We start from the raw sequence: 20,969 nt of genomic DNA, 5'->3' as shown, positions 1-20,969 counted from the left end.
GCGTCGCGAGCCGACAACGAGGGAGGGAGAGAGAGGGAGAGGGAAAGAGCGAGAGAGCGGAGAGGAGGTGGGCGTCGGGTTCAGGGAGAGCCGCCGAGGGCTTCGTAGCGGGCGTGCCATTCTGTAGCGGGAGGTGGAGGCAATAGGGGCCGTGGATCCGAGGATCGGACGGGTAGCGGTTTTTGGGGCGACGTGGATGGCCTGGTTGTCGGCCGAACCTCCCTGGTTTGATAGTAAGAAATTCGTCCTATTTTTTTGCTTTTATTTTTTTTCTTGCCTCATTCGCCTTACAATTTTTTGTTTTCTTTTTTCATCTGATTTTTTTGAACTTGTCGTTTTTGTCTGATGTATTCTTAGACTAGTTATTAGGTAAATAGCTTGTATTTTCATATTCATGGCTTTAAAATTTTATTTCTTTTCTAATATTGTAGAGTCATTTTAGAACCAAAACATATTATTAAAGATAGAGTTAAATACATCATTAGTCCATTAACTTTGATAAATGATCCATTTAACTCTTAAAGATATATGAGAACAAGAATATATTGTTTGCCAGCCACCAACATTTTTTTCTTTGTACCTCATACAATTTTCATGTTTGTTTATCTCATAAAATTTTTTATTTTTTTCAATTTTCTCTTTGATGGACTAGTTTTGGATTTTCATTCCGTAGTTTCTATTATGATTTTCCTCTACTTTTATACTTACTGAAAATTCTCAACTCGGTAATCATTCATATTTCAGGCGTTCATAAAAGAATGACAGGTCCAATTCTTCCGGCGTAATAATGTGCGAGAACCTGATAGGCAACCCTGAGCGTCTCAGCGACCGAGAGCCCATCCACACCCACCCGTCGGCGTCCCCTCTGGCACTGGCGGCCACCCCAAAAAAGCCAAAGCCCGCCCACAGAAAGCCTACCCCACTGCCCACACCCTGTGGATCCCCAGTAGCATCATCCGTGGATCTCGAGGAAGAGGAGCTCTTGGACTATGGAGAGGCAGAGAAGATGGACGCCATTGATGCTCTCTCCCCTGCTGCCTTTGAAGCTGAAGATGGGATGGCTTCACCGGATCTGCAGCCTAGGCAAGCGCGAGCACCCCCTGGCCTGAGATCTGACGCGCCCTCGGCATCTGTGACCTCACCACCGAGATCCGGTGGATCTACTGACGGCGGCTGGCCTGCCATCTCGGACAGCTCGACGCCCCCTTCGGGTGCTGTCTCCACTGCGTCAATTGGAGCACGAGCGCCGGCCAAGCTCAAATCCATCCTAGTCCGCCCAGATCGAGTGGCCACGCCACCTAATGCGCCTGCTGACCGTCGCAAGTTGGTTTGGCACAAGCTGGCACTAACGACGATGGATGCTGCTGCTGCGGGTTCTAATACACAGCAGGATGCTCTGTTTTCACTAGATTGGCAGAAAGGTAGAAGAAAGCACTGGTGGCGCAAGGATGCAGCTCTACAGAAGGTGGATCCTAGGAGCCGAAGGCTTGTGACGGGGGTGGAAGACGGAGCTCTAAGGGGCGCTTTGACGGGCCAGGATGCTTTTAAAAGGCGCCTCACCGGCCGGTGCTTCAGGTGCCTCGGCGTCGACCATCAAGTTGCCCAGTGCGGGGACCCTGTGCGCTGCCTCGGGTGCAAGGGGCCTGGCCATATCTCACACTACTGCCCCACCCGCCATCGCCAACCCATCTCTGCCAACCTCCGTGCAAGACTCACCTTCCCGGCCGGGAGCATCCATAGCCGAATCACATTTCCACCACTTTGCTCCACCGCACCAGCCTCTTCTCCAACCACTCAAATCACTTCCAGCTACTGAAAGGTCCTAATGGCTAGAGAGGGTGAATAGTCTATTAAAAATTTCTACAACAACACTTAGCAAACCGGTTAGACAAATATGAGGCGAAGCGAATGTTGCGCTAGTCTACTAAAAATGCAAGCCACCTACCATAATTCTAGTTTATATAGTCTCTATCCACACAATGGCTATGTCCCTACACTAAGTTAGAATGCTCTCAAAGGCTAACTAAAGAGCCACACTAACCAAACTACAAGCTCTCACGACTAACTACACTAAAGAACTTAACAACTAGTTTATGGTAATGTAAAGAGAAAGTGAGCAAGATGGTTATACCGTCGAGTCAAGGAATGAACCAATCAATCACAAGAATGAATACCAATGAAGACCAATCACCTCGGATCAAATGATGACACAATATTTTTTTACCGAGGTTCACTTGCTTGCCGGCAAGCTAGTCCTCGTTGAGGCTATTCACTCACTTGGAGATTCACGAGCTGATTGACATCACCCGCCAAACCCTCAATAGGGCGTCGTACAACCAACACAAGATAAGGATCACACAAGCCATGAGCAATTTACTAGAGTACCTTTTGGCTCTCCGCCGGGGAAAGGTCAAGAACCCCTCACAATCACCATGATCAGAGCCAGAGACAATCACCAACCTCCACTCGACGATCCTCGCTGCTCCAAGCCGTCTAGGTGGCGGCAACCACCAAGAGTAACAAGTAAATCCCATAGCGAAACACGAACACCAAGTGCCTCTAGATGCAAACACTCAAGCAATACACTTGGATTCACTCTCAATCTCACAAAGATGATGAATCTATGATGGAGATGAGTGGGAGAGCTTTGGCTAAGCTCACAAAGTTGCTATGTCAATATAAATGGCTAAGAGAGTGAGCTTGAACCGACCATGGGGCTTAAATAGAAGCCCGCACGAAATAGAGTCGTTGGCTCCTTAGTCCGCTGAAAATCAGGGCGACCGAACGCACCGGTCAGTTTGACCGGACACAGGACCCTAGCGTCTGATCGCGTTTGCACGCCACGTGTCCCCTGCTTCAAATGCTGATCGTCCGATCTCAATGGTCATCAGTACATTTAAGTTGTGACCAGACACATGACTCAAAGTGACCGGACGTAGGACCCCAGCGTTCAATCGTTTCCAGTAAGATTCCACTCATGACCGAACGCGTCTGGTCATGCCCGACCGGACACAGGACCCCAGCATCTGGTCACCTCCAGTAAGCTTCTAGATGTGGAAATTCGTGAACAAACGCGTCCGGTCACGTCCGACCGGACTCGCCCAGCGTCCAGTCACTCACTGTCTTCTCTGTACGCCGCCACATCAGCAGGACCGAACGCTGAACAGTGTTCAGCTAGAGTCCGATCGCCTACGTCCGGTCAAGAGACCGAGGGCGGCCTTCACTACGTGCCACTGACTGGACGCAGGACCTTAGCGTCCGGTCACTACGTAACCAGTGTCCGGTGCACTCTATAAAACCCTATTTTTTCTGTACAGGGCGTCGGTGGCACCATCGGACTGTCTGCACTCTACGGACAGACACTCCACCGGTGAAGTTTTGAACCCTTGCTCCCAAGTGCTAAACACAATGTGTATCACCTTTGTGCATGTGTATTAGCATATTTTCACAAACATTTTCAAGGGTGTTAGCTTTCCACTAGATCCTAAATGCATATGCAATGAGTTAGAGCATCTAGTGGCACTTTAATAACCGCATTTCGAGACAAGTTTCACCCCTCTTAATAGTACGACTATCGATTCTAAATGTAATCACACTCTCTAAGTGTCTCGATCACCGAAACGAAAAGGCTCCTACCATTTATACCTTTGCCTTGAGCCTTTTATTTTTCTTTTACTTCTTTTCCAAGTTCAAGCACTTGATCATCAGCGTGGCAACACCATCATCATGTCATGATCTTCATTTGCTTCACCACTTGAGGTAGTGCTACATATCTCATAATTACTTTGACAAACTAGGTTAGTACTTAGAGTTTTATCAATTTACCAAAATCAAACTAGAGCTTTCAGCTACTCGCCCCGCAGCTTGGCTGAGATGGATCCGATGTTGGAGCATGATCCTGGAGATGCCTTGCATCGCCCCAGGTTCATCCGCTCGCGCTCACCGGCTTCGTGCCTAGACCAGTGTGGCGACCACGTTTCAGCGCCTATTCCAGTCGGCAAGCCTCGATCCCATGCTTGAGCTTGGCTGGGGGCCTAGGGATGAACGGGGATGTCAACCTGCTGCGTCCCTAGATGATGACCTGATGCTCCTTGAGTTCCAGCTCGCTTAGGCGCTCACCACCCCGCCTGGAGGCTCCATAGCCCATCCAGAGGCAAAGTGAAGATCACCTCCGGGCCCAGTGTGCAACTTGTAGCCCCAGAGCAGGCCTTCGACGAAACCCAGTTGTCCGATGTTGTCAATAATATGGAGATTGGTGCAGCTTCCCTAGGCTCCGTAGTGGGCTAGAGTGACAACCCGGTCTCGACCGCTGTCGACCTGGCTATGACAGCTAGTGCGGTGGCTACCGGTAACATCATCAATGAGTATGCTGATTTGCAGGGCGTTGAGGACACCGGTGGCTACATAGATTTGCATAGGACAGAGAACATGGGCACCTCCTTCTATAGGCAGATGTTCAGAAAGGTCCCTAAGTCGGTACTACTGAGGCCAGCCTCTCCTCCGATGGCAGATGTTCAGAAGCAGTCTAGACTGTTGAGTACCAGAGCACGCAGAAGGGCATTGGCTCCTACCTGCTCCAGCGTGCGTCCCTCCTTAGGAGGCAGAGTTGCCCTTCTCCATAGCTAGTGGCACGCTCCTAAACTTCTTGAGATCGCCCACCTAGAGCAGGAGTATGGCATGGCCGATCCTCATCTTCTCCTGTGTAAGCAGCTTCTGGTATGCAGGCCGACTCTGAGCCTAGGCGCCCGGAGCGACGATCGGGGGCCAGGCCATCATGGGGCCCAAAATCTTTTACGTATATGTATAGAATATAGTAAAAATGGTGAAATGTCCATTGGTCATTTCCCACACGTATAAGCCCATGAAAAAAAGAAACATGATTAGAATATGAGGAGCTAAAACATCACGCCATGCATCACAGCTAGGTCTTCGCATTCTCACCTTCTTCGCTTATCGCCCCTCTCGCGGACTTGCACAATTGCACTCATCGCGGCGTCGTGCCACTGTCGTGGCCATCGGTGGCTCATTGCAGATCAACAATCGATTATAGAATGCGGTGTGGAAACTCCTCGACACTATCGTATTCAGGTATTTTGCTTAATACCAGTAGTAAGAACGTTAGGGATGTCTAATTTTAGTCTAAAAGGGCCCTTACCTTCCTTGCCCAAGGGTCATAAAATCTATAGAACCAGGCCTGCTGGTATGGATTTGTAGCTCCTTGTTAGTAGTACCAATACATGGGTGATGGATCTTTGTATTCAACAAGTGTTGATAGAGGTCAATTTACCTTCAGGTTGAATGCACCAATACAACTGCACACCCCCGCAAGCGTGTAAAAATGTCAACCAGGGAAGTCTTCACTCACATCATTATCTATAGGAGGCAGAAAAAAAATGAAGAAAGGGTCTCTGCCTCAGCAAATAATCGGACTGAACCAACACTGATCAGTGTGAAGGACTGGCAACTGACAATGACCTAACGTTATTGTGTGAGGAATGACCGCAGCGAGGGTTCTGTCCTAGCCCACCAAGCTAGCACCCCGAGTCATCCTCTCGATTAACACGGTGATAACTCCTGCATCATGCAAAGGTCTGCGGAGTTGCAATCGGCAAGCCCCTCTCGTGTTAGTTGTACTCGTAGGATCAAATTGTAGAGTAACATTCCACGAACCAATCATCAAGATCCACAAAGTTCACTTATCATACAACTCAATAAATCAAAGAACTTTACATTGCATTTATGATTATAAGTTACAAGTACAGAATGCAGTATGAAAGCATCTAGGCCCCTAATTGGGTTTCAGTGATTAATGATGACACAAGATTACTGTGACTAACATGTGTTTTGTAGAGGCAACTTGAGTTAGGTCATGGTAATGGTGATTGATTGGGCAATTATGGTTTCCATGCCCATATCGATGGAAATCGCTTCGGTTTTCAAAGGACGGACGACAAGGTTAAGGATGGACTAGTTCTAAGTGTCGTTTGGTGTTGAGAGACACTTAGAGTAGTTTAGGACTTTGTTTCTTTTCCTTTGGCCATACTATTAAGGGGGTATGAACTAGTAGCTTGACCTAGATAAGTCTAATGGTTTAGGTGTGGTGCACACTTGTCAAACATAGCACTAGGTAGCTCAAGGACAGCCCATAGATCAGTTGAAGTTGATGTCGTTCATAAAGTTGGCAAAATTTGAGGTGAATGGAGACTTGGATGATGACCGAACGTTGGACCAGATGCACAGGTGTCGTGTCCGGTCAGGGTTAGCTTGCATAGCTAGGGTGTGTTCATCGTCCGGACGCTGGACTGAACTCATAGATGCCGCATCCGGTCAGTATTATCTCATGTTGCTAGGGTTTGCTTTTCGACCAGACGCTAAGGACATTGTGACCTGACGCACTAGAGGTAGCGTCTGGTCAACAATAGTAAGCATCCAGAGAAGGAACATTTTTGACCAGACACGTTTGATGGGTGGCGACCGGACGCTAGTCAGAGTTCGGTCTCTAATAACTGGGCTGGCGTCATGTAGCCATTGGCCACTGACCAGACATGTCTGGTCACTTTGACCTGAGCGTCCGATCACCCAAAAATGTGCTGAGTTGGACCCCAACGAGTATGTTTTGAGGTGGGGAGTATAAATACCTCTCCTACTCGTCCAACTTAGCACTCTTGCCCATATGTTCAGCTGAGAAACACCTTTGGAGTGTAAGAGAGAGCAAGAGCCTAGTGGGGTGATTGAGATTTGATAATCCAAGATTAAGGACCTCATTAGTGCATAGAGAGTATCAAGTGTGCATCCACCCTTCTCATTAGGTTGTCTTAGTCAAGTGAGAGCTTGTGCTTGTTACTCTTGGTGATCGCCGTCACCTAGATTGCTTGATGGTGATTGGAAACTTGGTGATCATCCGACGGAGCTTGTGGATGGCCCAAGTCATGGTGTGAGCGGTTGTGGGCGATTCACCACGATGGAGTGTCAAAGAATCAGCTAGTAGAGAGCACTTGATCCTTGTGTGGATCAAGGAGGAGCTACACCCTTGCACGGGTGCTCCAATGAGGACTAGTGGGGAGTGGCGACTCTTTGATACCTCGTAAAAACATCGACGTGTTCCTCTTCCTCTCTTTACTTTGAGCATTTATATTTAAGCAATTCAATTCATGTCTCTATATTCCTGGAATTGCCATGCTAGAGTAGGATTGGAACCTAGGATATAAAACTCTTGTGTGATAGAACAATAGAAACACTTCTAGACATAAGGGGGTGAAATGGGCTAAGTGTAGGGCTTAATTATTGTAAGAAATTTAGAATTAGCCCAATTCAACCCCCTTCTTAGGCATCTTGATCCTTTCAATTGGTATCAGAGCCTCGTGCTCCTTCAATTAGGATTAACCGCCTTGAGCAAGATGTCCCATGGGGATGGACCCTCCCCTATCTTTGAGGGAGATGATTTTCTTTATTGGAAAATTCACATGGAGGCATATCTAGAGGCTTTAGATGTTGGAGTGCTTAGAGCCGCCACACAAGGTTTTTCAACACCTAGGGATCCCGCTAACCTTCACGGTGATGAGGATCACTACGAGAAGTGGAATGCAAAGTCTAGAAACACTCTTTAGATGCCTTTGCAAGGATGTCTTTAACCGTGTGCGGAACCACAAAGACGCTCATTCATTATGGTCGGATATTTGCGCGCTCCATGAGGGAACCAAGAGTAAGCATGAGGAACGCAACCATCTTGTAATGAAGAAGCTTAACTCATTTGAAATGCTTCCTAGTGAAAATGCTAATGAAATGTATTCACGTTTGAATGTTCTTATAGAGGAAGTCAATGGGTTTAGACTCACTCAAATGCAACCATCCAATGTTGTGAGAAAGATTTTGAGTGTCCTCCCCATTGACAAGTATGGGCATATTGTGACGGTGCTTCATCAAAGTGATCTTTCCACCGCTACGCCAACTCAAATATTGGGAAAGATCAATGCACATGAGATGTACATGCACATCACTCTTCAAGATGGCTCCTCTTCTACCAAGAAGAAATATTTGGCTTTCAAGGCTTGCCAAGAGAAGAGGGGCAAAGCAAAAGTTGATCATGATAGCTCAAGTGATGATGAGATTAATGATGCAAGCATTGCTCCCATGGTGAAAAGAACCGCCAAGATGCTCAAGAAGCTAAACAAGAATGGTGTCAAGTTTGATGGCAAGAAAAAGAATTTTTTCACTAGTAGTAAAAGGAAGCCCATCTCTGAAATATATTGCTATAATTGTGGAGATCTTGGTCATCTAGCCCATTAATGCCCCAAACCCAAGAAAGACAAGTACAAGAAGTACAAGGGCAAGAAAGATGACTCAAGTGATGATGATGATGAGAAGAAGAACAAACCATACAAGAAGAAGGATGGCAAGAAGGACTTTCATAAGAAGAAGAAGAATGGCAAGGCCTATATTGTTGGTGATTGGCTCACGGACATTGAATCTTCAAGCGGCTCATCTGATGATGAAAGTGAAAATAAGAAGGAGAAGGTGGCCGCTTTTGTGATTGGTTCTTCACTACATCGACCAACACCACCATCATCATCCTCTACACACCTATGCCTTATGGCCAAGGGTGAACAAAAGGTACAAAATGATGATGATAGTTGTGGTGATGACAATGCTAGTGATGATGAGAATGGTAGTGACAGTGATGAAGAATTTGAATCACCTTCTTATGATGATCTTGTCAAATTGTTAAACCAATACACTAAAATTATTAGAAAGACAAGAGCTAAAAATGAGAAGCTAGAACTTGTGAATGACTCACTCTTAGCAAAGTATGACATAGCCGACAAGCTAATGATGAGCTTAGAGAAGAGAACAAAATTGTGTCATCCAAACTCAAGGAACTCAAAACCTCTAAAAGGGAGCTTAGAGAAAAACATGATAAACTTGAGGAGATACACAATGAGCTCACCACTAGTTACAACTTGCTAAAAGAAGAGTACATCAATCTCAAGGTTAATCATGATAATCTTGTTCTTTCTCATGAGTTATTGTCAAATGAGCCACATGGTGCTACTAACAATGTTGTTAAGATTGATATAGACACATCATGTGATGACTTAATTGTTGAGAGCATTGAGCAAGGTTCTAGTAGCAAAGGCAAGAAAGTGGTTGAATCCGATAACTATGATGATTATGTCAAGCTCAAGAATGAAAATGAAAAGCTCAAGAAGGATCTTGAAAAGCTATCAACCACCAACACAATTGTGATAGAGAATCTTGACAATAATCATGATATGTCACTTGAGAATGAGATGCTTAGAGAAGAGAACAAGAAACTCAAGATAGAGAAGAACCATGATAAATTTAGAGAAGAAAATAAGAAACTTAAGTTGGAGAAAGAGCATCTCAAGACCGATTTGAGCAAGTTCACAAGAGGCCAATATCTCCAAAGTGAGCTACTTATGAACACCGTGATGAACATGGATAGAAATGGCATTGGGTTCTTGGCAAATCAAGAGATGAAAGCTCAAGTTCAACATCCACGACATTACAAGTCAAAGCCTATGCCAAAGAGATGCTTTGAGTGTGGACACGAAGGTCACTTTGCTCATGAGTGTGAAACTCCACCACCATAACCCTTGCCCAAGCATGCTAGACCCTTTGCCTTCAATGCTCACTACATGCTTAGAAAAAATTCTAGTGGAAAAATAAAAGTCATGTTCTTAGGTTCACCCAACAAGAATAGGCCTAAGCAAATTTGGGTTGCTAAGTCACTAGTTAAGAAAGTCAAAGCCCTCATCAAGTTTGGGTCCCTAAACAATAAGCTTGATCTCTTGTGTGTGTAGGTGAACTACATGATCGGTGAAAGTCATTGGGTTATTGATAGTGGTTGTACTCAACATATGACCGGTTGAAAGGTCCTAATGGCTAGAGGGGGTGAATAGCCTATTAAAATTTCTACAACAACACTTAATAAACCAGTTAGACAATTAAGAGGCGAAGCAAGTATTGCGCTAGCCTACTAAAAAGCAAGCCACCTACCACAATTCTAATTTATATAGTTTCTATCCACACAATAACTATGACACTACACTAAGTTAGTGTGCTCTCAAAAGCTAACTAAAGAGCCACACTAACCAAACTAACAAGCTCTCATAACTAGCTACACTAAAGAGCTTGACAACTAGTTTGCGGTAATGTAAAGAGAGTGAGCAAGATGTTTATACCGCCGTATTGAGGAAGGAGTCAAACAATCACAAGAATGAATACCAATGAAGACCAATCACCTCAGAATCAAATGATGAACACAATAATTTTTTACCGAGGTTTACTTGTTTGCGGCAAGCTACTCCTCCTTGTGACGATTCACTCACTTGGAGGTTCACGCGCTAATTGGCATCACATGCCAAACCCTCAATAGGGTGCCACACAACCAACACAAGATGAGGATCACACAAGCTACGAGCAATTCACTAGAGTACCTTTTGGCTCTCCATTAGGGAAAGGTCAAGAACCCCTCACAATCACCACTATCGGAGCCAGAGACAATCACCACCCTCTGCTCGACGATCCTCGCTACTCCAAACCATCTAGGTGGCAGCAACCACCAAGAGTAACAAGCGAATCCCACAGCAAAACACGAACACCAAGTGCCTCTAGATGCAAACACTCAAACAATGCACTTGGATTCTCTCACAATCTCACAAAGATAATGAATCAATGATGGAGATGAGTGGGAGGGCTTTAGCTAAGCTCACAAGGTTGCTATGTCAATGCAAATAGCCAAGATAGTGAGCTTGAGCCGGCCATGGGGCTTAAATAGAAGCCCCCACAAAATAGAGCCGTTGTACCCCTTCATTGGGCACAACACGGGGTGACCGGACGCTCCGGTCATATCGACCGGACGTTGGACCTCAGCATCCGGTCACGCGATGCGTGCCACATGTCCCCTCTCTTCAAATATAGATCACCCGATCTCAATGGTCAAGTGACAACCGGACGCACTGCTGTGAAGTGACCGGACACTGGACCTCAGCGTCCGGTCGTTTCGAGTAAGCATCTAGAAATGATTTTTCACGACCGGACGCATCCAATCATGCTCGACTGGACTCACCCAGTGTCCGGTCACTTGGTGTTTCCCCTATGCATGACCATGTCAGTGTGACCAGACGCAGCCAGCCAGCGTCCGGTCATTTCAGGGCCAGCGTCCGATCAACGACCGACGCTGCGCTTCTTCTGTTGCTACTGACCGGACACGCCGATCCTTCAGAGACCAGCGTCCGGTCACTTACAATGACCACGTTCACCTGAGTTTAGGGCGTCAGTGGCACCGTCGGACTGTTCACACTCTACAGGTGGACACTCCGCCGGTGAAGTTTCTAACCCTCGCTCAAATGTGACAACCACCAAGTGTATCACCTTGTGCACATGTGTTTGCATATTTTCACAAATATTTTCAAGGGTGTTAGCACTCCACTAGATCATAAATGCATATGCAATGAGTTAAAGCATCTAGTGGCACTTTGATAACCGCATGTCGATATGAGTTTCACCCCTCTTAATAGTATGGCTATCAAACCTAAATGTGATCACACTCTCTAAGTGTCTTGATCACCAAAACAAAATAGCTCCTACCATTTATACCTTTGCCTTGAGCCTTTTGTTTTTCTCTTTCTTCTTTTCAAGTTTGAGCACTTGATCATCACCATGGCATCACCATCATCATGTTATGATCTTCATTTGCTTCACCACTTGGAATGTGCTACCTATCTCATGATCACTTGATAAACTAGGTTAGCACTTAGGGTTTCATCAATTTACCAAAACCAAACTAGAGCTTTCAATCTTCCCCTTTTTTGGTAATTGATGACAACCCTTTCATAAAGATATGAATTGAAATTCAATTGAATCCATGTTGCTTGCCCAAGCATTTTTACCATTTGTAAAAGGATATGAACAAGTTTCATGAACCCCAAATGGTAGCAATTGCTCCCCCTACATATGTGCTAAGAGTTTGGATTGTAGCTTGCACATATGCTTAGATATGAAATATAGGAGACAATGTCTACCAAACGATGCTAAGGTATAAAAGATGAACCTTTGAAGCGTGATATCAATCGGAGTGCACCATTATACTATCCTTAGCACCATAGTTAGCTTGATACCACTTGGAAACACTTGGAAATGAAATCACTAGATAGACTTATGCATGCTAGATTTCCATTTCATCATTCAAACCTATAACTAGCATACACCACACAAGCATGGATATTAAAATTTAAAACTTGTGCCATGCAAGCAGACATATGAAATGCACATTCAAATGCACCATACAAGTTCATGAGCTTGCTCCCCCTGTTTGTGTGCTCAAAATTTTAATTGATCCCTTTCCTTTGTCATATCTCTCCCCCTATGTCAAGTTCTCCCCCTATCACTTATATCTTTATTTCTTTCCCCCTTTATTGTCTTTTCACCATCTTAGTACATTAATATCTTTGTTTTTCTCCCTATATACTAATATCACTAATATCTTTGTTTTTCTCCCCCTTTGTCATCAATGACCACAAAGGTCAAAAAGTAGATAGGTTGAGATTATCAATGTCAATCAATGGGGTGAGGATCATTTTCCCAAATTTGGTTCAATCTAGAATACTTGCCAAAGACATTTAACTCGGTTTGATCCAAGGACAAGCTTCTTCACACCTCCAAATAAGTGTTATCTTGTACCATGTTGAGTTAAACACTTATAGCTCATTTTCTAGACTAAACACTAGGTTTACAAGCCCATAAACATATCATATACTACCACTAGATCAAAATAAGCATAGAAGCAATAGTGGTACCATATAATCATCAAATTCATTTGATTTTCATGAATGAGCCTATTAAATGTGAAAGATGTCTAGATGCACTAAACATGTCCTTAGCAAGGATGTATGCCATGCCAATCAACTTTTACCTTGGATTGCTCGAAGGAGAGGCATGTCATATGATTGGGGGTGCATCAACACATATTTGAGAAATCCAATATGTTCAACTCATTCCTTAGCTTGCAAAACCTTTTCTCATCCACTGGCTTGGTGAATATATCGGCAAGTTGATCTCCGGTGCCTACACTCTCAAGGCAAATGTCCTCTTTTTGTTGGTGATCTCTTATGAAATGGTGGCAGATATCAATGTGCTTTGTTCTTGCATGTTGAACCGGATTGCTGGTCATCTTGATTGCACTCTCATTGTCACATAGCAATGGCACTTTCTTGAACTTGATTCCAAAATCACTCAAAGTGGCCTTCAGCCAAAGTATTTGTGCACAACAACTACCGGCGGATATGTATTCGGCTTCGGCGGTTGATAATGCAACACTATTTTACTTTTTTGATGACCATGAGACAAGTGATCTTCTCAACAATTGACATGTGTCCGAGGTGCTTTTCCTTTCAACTTTGCATCCCGCATAATCCAAGTTGGAGTATCCAACTAGCTCAAACTTTGCTCCTTTGGGATACCATAAATCAATATTTTGTGTATGCTTTAAGTACCTCAATATTCTCTTTGTAGCCTTCAAATGACTTTCTCTTGGCGAGGCTTGAAATCTTGCACACATGCATACACTAAACATGACATCCAGCCTTGATGCGGTCACATAGAGTAGGCTTCCAATCATAGACTGATACAATTTTTGATCTACCATATTTTCACTTGCATCACTATCCAAGTTGTCATTTGTTCCCATTGGTGTGCTAATGGTTTTACTATCATTCATGCCAAACTTCTTGATCATGTCCTTGATATACTTGCCTTGACTCACAAATGTACCATTCTTCAATTGCTTGATTTGAAGACCAAGGAAGTAACTCAACTCTCCAATCATGGACATCTCAAACTCATTAGCCATCATCTTTCCAAACTCATCACAAAAGTCTTGATTGGTTGATCCAAATATGATGTCATCAATATAGATTTGCAACACAAACAAGTTTTTGCTAATCTTCTTGATGAAAAGAGTGGTGTCAACCTTGCCCATCATGAACCTTTTAGAGAGTAGGAAGTCCCTCAATCTCTCATACCATGCTCTAGGTGCTTGCTTCAAGCCATACAATGCCTTCTTCAACTTGTACATATGGTCGGGCTTCTTATCATCTTCAAAATTAGGAGGTTGCTCAACATATACTTCTTCATTGATGTAACCATTGAGAAATGCACTCTTGACATCCATTTGATAGAGCTTGATGTTGTGAGCACAAGCATAGGCTAGCAAGATTCTAATTGCTTCCAATCTAGCAACCAGGGCATATGTTTCTCCAAAGTCAAGACCTTCAACTTGTGTATAGCCTTGTGCTACTAATCTTGCTTTGTTCCTTACTACTATCCCATCTTGATCTTGCTTATTTCTAAAGACCCATTTGGTTCCAATCACATTGTGTCCCTTTGGTCTCTCTACTAATTCCCATACTTAATTTCTTGTGAAGTTATTCAATTCTTCATGCATAGCATTCACCCAATCAACATCCTTCAATGCTTCATCTATCTTCTTTGGTTCAATGGATGACACAAATGAGAAATGCTCACAAAATGAAGCCAATCTTGATCTAATTTGCACACCTCTTGAAATATCACCAATGATAGTGTCCAATGGATGATCCCTTACAATATTGGTTGGTTGGAGGATTGAAACTTGATTGCTTGCACTTGCTTGATTATTGGGTTGAGATGATGTACTAGCCACTTGATCTTGTTCATTATCATGAGAGCCACTTTTAATAACTTGATTTGTATCATCTTGCACATTTGAGTTAGAGAGCACTTGCACTTGATCATCTTCATCATTATTCACTTGCTTAGGCCTCAATTCACCAATATCCATGTTCTTCATGGCATTTGAAAGTTGAATGCCTCTAACATCTTCCAAGTTCTCATTCTCTACTTGTGAACCCTTGGTTTCATCAAATTCAACATCATAAACTTCCTCAAGAGTACCACTGTCCAAATTCCAAACTCTATATGCTTTGCTTGTAGTGGAATAACCAAGTAGGAATCCTTCATCACATTTCTTGTCAAACTTGCTCAATCTAGTGCCTTTCTTCAAGATATAGCATTTGCAACCAAAGACCCAAAAATATGCAATGTTGGGCTTTCTACCATTCAAGAGCTCATATGGTATCTTCTCTTTCAATGGGTGACAATAGAGGCGGTTGCTACAATAGCAAGCCATGTTGGTAGCTTTGGCCCAAAACAATTGACTAACATTATACTCACTAAGCATAGACCTTGCCATATCAATGAGTGTTCTATTTTTCCTCTCAACAAGGCCATTTGATTGTGGAGTGTACTTGGTCGAGAATTGATGTCTAATTCTAAATTCATCACACAACTCATCAATTCTAGTGTTCTTGAACTCACTACCATTGTCACTTCTAACTCTCTTGATGGTTGTTTCAGACTCATTGTGAATGCCCTTGACAAATGATTTGAATGTTGCAAACACATCACTTTTGTCCACTAGAAAGAATACCCATGTGTATCCAGTATAATCATCCACTATCACAAAACCATATTTGTTACCACCGATGCTAGTGTATTGTGTTGGCCCAAACAAATCCATGTGTAATAACTCAAATGCTTTACTAGTGCTCATCATGCTTTTCTTGGGATGGGTGTTTCCAACTTGTTTTCTGGCTTGACAAGAGCTACAAAGCTTATCCTTTTTAAACACAACATCTTTCAAGCCTCTAACCAAGTCATACTTAACTAATCTATTCAATTGTTTTATTCCAACATGACCAAACCTTCCATGCCATAACCAACCCATGCTAGACTTAGTGAACAAGCATGTAGATAATTTAGCTTCACTAGCATTGAAATCAACCAAGTATGGATTCTCATATCTAAATCCTTTGAAGATCAAATTAGAGTCATCTACACTTATGATCTCTACATCATCTACCCTAAATATGTATTTGAATCCAAGATCACACAATTGAGCCACGAATAGCAAATTGAAGTTCAAGCTCTCTACTAGCAACACATTGGATATGCTCATATCATTGGATATTGCAATCTTACCAAGCCCTTTGACCTTGCCTTTGCTATTATCACCAAATGTGATACTATCATAACCATCATTGCCATTGGTGTTGATTGAGTTGAACATTCTTGCATCACTGGTCATGTGTTGAGTGCACCCACTATCAAGAATCCAATGCCTTCCTCCAGCTTTGTAATTGACCTACAAAAGAAGATCAATTCCTTTTAGGTACCCAAACTTGCTTGGGTCCTTGAAGGTTAGTTACTAAGCTCTTTGGTACCCAAATGGCTTTCTTCTTTGAGCCCATCCATGGTTTACCAATGAACTTAGCCTTCACACCATTTGTACCCTTAGTAAGCACAGAGAAAAAATTTTCACACCATTTGTACCCTTAGTAAGCACATAGAAAAAATTAATCTTAATTGAGGATACATTAGCATTTTTTCTCTTGTTCTTGCACTCATGCTCTTTATGACCAACTTGCTTGTAAATAATGCAAAACCGACTATTATTCTTCACAAAACTAGTCTTGTGAGGAGCAAAGGTCGCCTTACCTTTCTTGGGGGTATAGCCCAATCCCTCTTTGTAGAGAGAAGCTCTTTGGCTACCCAAGCACATAAGCAAGTGGTCCTCACCACCATAGGCTTTAGCTAAGGTGTGAGTGAGCTTATTGACCTCCTTCATGAGGTTCTCATTCTCAACCATTAGTGAGGTATCACAAGTGAAACCATCACTACTAGATGAGGTGGAAGTAGAAGTACTACAAGAAGGGTTAGTGGAAGGAACAATGATAGGCATAGATAATGATTCATCAATTATATCACAAGTTGAGCCTACATTGCAAGTTTCAACATGCTTCTTTTTATTTTGCTCATCAAGCAAAGAGGAATGAGCCTTTTCAAGCTTTTTGTGAGCCTTACCAAGCTTCTCATGTGCTTCCTCTAGCCTCTCATGAGTTGCTTTGAGCTCATCAAGGGCTTGCTTAAGGGCTTTTACCTCCTTATTCAAGCTCTTGCATTCCCTTCTCTTAATGTCAAAGTGTTCTTTGATATCTTCTAGCATGTCAAATAATTCATCTTTAGTAGGTTCATCATCACCACTATCACTATCATTTTCATTATCATGTTCCTCATCACTTCCATCATCACAATTTTGTACCTTAGTGGCCTTAGCCATGAAGCATGATGGAGTGTCGAAGAGAGAAGGCTTCTCATTGATTGCAATGCTTGCAAGTGCCTTCTTCTTGGTGGTCTTGTCATCATCACTATCATCATCATCATCACTTGAGGAAGCATCACTATCCCAAGTGACTATGAACCACCCTTTTTCTTCTTGAAGGTCATCTTGTCCTTCTTCTCTTTCTTTTCCTTCTTGTCCTTCTTCTTGTTCTTCTTGTTATCATCATCATTATCGCTATTGTATGGACATTGAGCAACAAGATGATCTTTGCTTCCACATTTGAAGCACCTTCTTGACTCTTCCTTGTTCTTGGATAAAGATTTCTTTCTTCTAGCATGGTACCATTTCTTCATCATGAACTTGCTAAATTTCTTGACAAAGAGAGCCATCTTCTCATCATCATCCATGAGCCATCATCTTCACTTGATGTTTCTTGCCTTGCCTTGCCCTTGGATGATGTAGCTTTGAATGCCACACTCTTCTTCTTCTCATCGTTCTTCTCCTTCTTTTCTTCCTTCTCATCATCATCTCTATATGTATCATCGGTCATTATATCTCTCAACACTTGGTTTGGTGTCATGGTGTCCAAACCACTCCTCACTAGAATAGTGACCAATGTGCCAAATCTTGAAGGTAAGCATCTTAAGAACTTGTGGGAGAAGTCCTTGTCCTTCACCTCTTCTCCAAGTGCTTTGAGATCATTGACAAGCACTTGAAGCCTATGAAACATCTCTGGCACACTCTCATCCTCCTTCATCTTGAAGCTTGCAAACTTCTCTTTGAGAATATATGCCTTTGCACCCTTCATGACTTGAGTGCCTTCAAATGATTCGTCCAAATTCTTCCACGCCTCATGAGCCATCTCAATATTCTTGATTTGCTCAAATGTTCTCTCATTAATTGCATCATGAATGGCACTTAGAGCAATGCCATTGTTTTGGAGAAGCACTTCTTTGGCCACAGTGGGATTCTCCGGATCACCAATCTTAATTTTGGTTTCTACCACCTTCCACACTTTTCTATTGATTGACTTGATGTGTGTGGTCATCTTTGATTTCTAATACAGATAATTTGTACCATCAAATTGGGGTGGCTTCTTGGTGCTGTTGATTTGAGCCATTTTTACACCGAAGTTGTTAAGCCTCAAATCACGGTGACCTCGGCTCTGATACCACTTGAAAGGTCCTAATGGCTAGAGGGGGATGAATAGCCTATTAAAATTTCTACAACAACACTTACAAATCGGTTAGACAATTAAGAGGCGAAGCAAGTGTTGCGCTAGCCTACTAAAAAGCAAGTCACCTACCACAATTCTAGTTTATATAGTTTCTATCCACACAATAGCTACGACACTACACTAAGTTAGTGTGCTCTCAAAAGCTAACTAAAGAGCCACATTAACCAAACTAACAAGCTCTCACAACTAGCTACACTAAAGAGCTTAACAACTAGTTTGCGGTAATGTAAAGAGAGTGAGCAAGATGTTTATACCGCCGTGTCGAGGAAGGAGCCAAACAATCACAAGAATGAATACCAATGAAGACCAATCACCTTGGAATTAAATGATGAACACAATGATTTTTTACCGAGGTTCACTTGCTTGCCGGCAAGCTACTCCTTGTTGTGGCGATTCACTCACTTGAAGGTTCACGCGCTAATTGGTATCACACACCAAACCCTCAACAGGGTGCCACACAATCAACATAAGATGAGGATCACACAAGCCACAAGCAATTCACCAGAGTACCTTTTGGCTCTCCACCGAGGAAAGGTCAAGAACCCCTCACAATCACCACGATCGGAGCCAGAGACAATCACCACCCTCTGTTCGATGATCCTCGCTGCTCTAAGCCATCTAGGTGGCGGCAACCACCAAGAGTAACAAGCGAATCCCATAGCGAAACATGAACACCAAGTGCCTCTAGATGCAAACACTCAAGCAATGCACTTGGATTCTCTCCCAATCTTACAAAGATGATGAATCAATGATGGAGATGAGTGGGAGGGCTTTGGCTAAGCTCACAAGGTTGCTATGTCAATGCAAATGGCCAAGAGAGTGAGCTTGAGCTGGCCATGGGGCTTAAATAGAAGCCCCTACAAAATAGAGTCGTTGTACCCCTTCACTGAACACAACACGGGGTGACCGGACGCTCCGGTCATATCGACTGGACGCAGGACCTCAGCGTCTGATCACGCGATGCATGCCACATGTCCCCTCTCTTCAAATGTTGATTGCCCGATCTCAATGGTCAAGTGATGACTAGACGCACTGCTGCGAAGTGACCGGACGCTGGACTTTAGCGTCCGGTCATTTCCAGTAAGCATCCAGAAATGATTTTTCACGACCGGACGCGTCCGGTCATGCTCGACCGGACTCACCCAGCGTCCGGTCACTTGGCGTTTCCCCTATGCATGACCATGTCAGTGTGACCGGACGTAGCTAGCCAGCGTCCAATTGTTTCAGCACCAACATCCGGTCGACGACCGATGCTGCGCTTCTTCTGCTGCTACTGACCAGACACGCCTATCCTTCAGAGACCAGCATCCGGTCACTTATAGTGACCACATTCACCTGAGTTTAGGGCACCATTGGCACCATCGGACTGTCCGCACTCTACGAGCGGGCACTCTACCGGTGAAGTTTCTAACCCTTGCTCAAATGTGCCAACCACCAAGTGTATCACCTTGTGCACATGTGTTAGCATATTTTCATAAACATTTTTAAGGGTGTTAGCACTCCACTAGATCCTAAAAGCATATGCAATGAGTTAGAGCATCTAGTGGCACTTTGATAATTGCATTTCGATACAAGTTTCACCCCTCTTAATAGTACGGCTATCAAACCTAAATGTGATCACACTCTCTAAGTATCTTGATCACCAAAACAAAATAGCTCCTACCATTTATACATTTGCCTTGAGCCTTTTATTTTTCTCTTTCTTCTTTTCAAGTTTGAGCACTTGATCATCACCATGGCATCACCATCATCATGTCATGATCTTCATTTGCTTCACCACTTGGAATGTGCTACCTATCTCATGATCACTTGATAAACTAGGTTAGCACTTAGGGTTTTATCAATTTACCAAAACCAAACTAGAGCTTTCACTAGTGATCCTCGTATGTTCACCTCACTAGATGAAGAAGTAGATGGTCAAGAAAGCATTACATTTTGTGACAATTCAAAGGGCAAAGTACAATGGTTGGATAAAGTTGCAATATCAAATGATCAATCAATATCAAATGTGCTATATGTTGCTTCTTTGAGCTTCAACTTGCTATCCGTTGGTTAATTATGTGATCTTGGTTTTATATGTTTGTTCACCAAGAAGGAAGTGGTTATGTCAAAGAAAGATGATCATCAAGTTATATTCAAGGGCTTTAGATACAACAACCTATATCTAGTAGATTTCACCTTCAAAGATGCAAACTTGAAGACATGCTTATTCACCAAAACATCACTTGGGTGGTTTTGGCACAGAAGACTTGCACATGTTGGGATGAGTTCACTCAAGAAGTTAATGACAAATGAGTTGGTGAGAGGTTTGAAGGATTTAAAATTTGAAAAGGACAAGCTTTGTAGTGCATGTCAAGCCGGCAAGCAAGTTGCAAACACTCATCTAACCAAAGCTTACATGTCAACAACAAGAGTGCTAGAGCTTCTCCACATGGATCTATTTGGACCAACAACTTACAAGAGTTTGGGAGACAATCTCTATTGTCTTATGATAGTTGATGACAACTCTAGATACACTTTGGTGTTCTTTACTTCATGAGAAGACCGAAGTGG

This window comes from Miscanthus floridulus, chromosome 2, assembly GCF_019320115.1.
Source record: "Miscanthus floridulus cultivar M001 chromosome 2, ASM1932011v1, whole genome shotgun sequence".
Classification (NCBI taxonomy): Eukaryota; Viridiplantae; Streptophyta; class Magnoliopsida; order Poales; family Poaceae; genus Miscanthus; species Miscanthus floridulus.
This window is presented reverse-complemented; position numbering follows the sequence as displayed.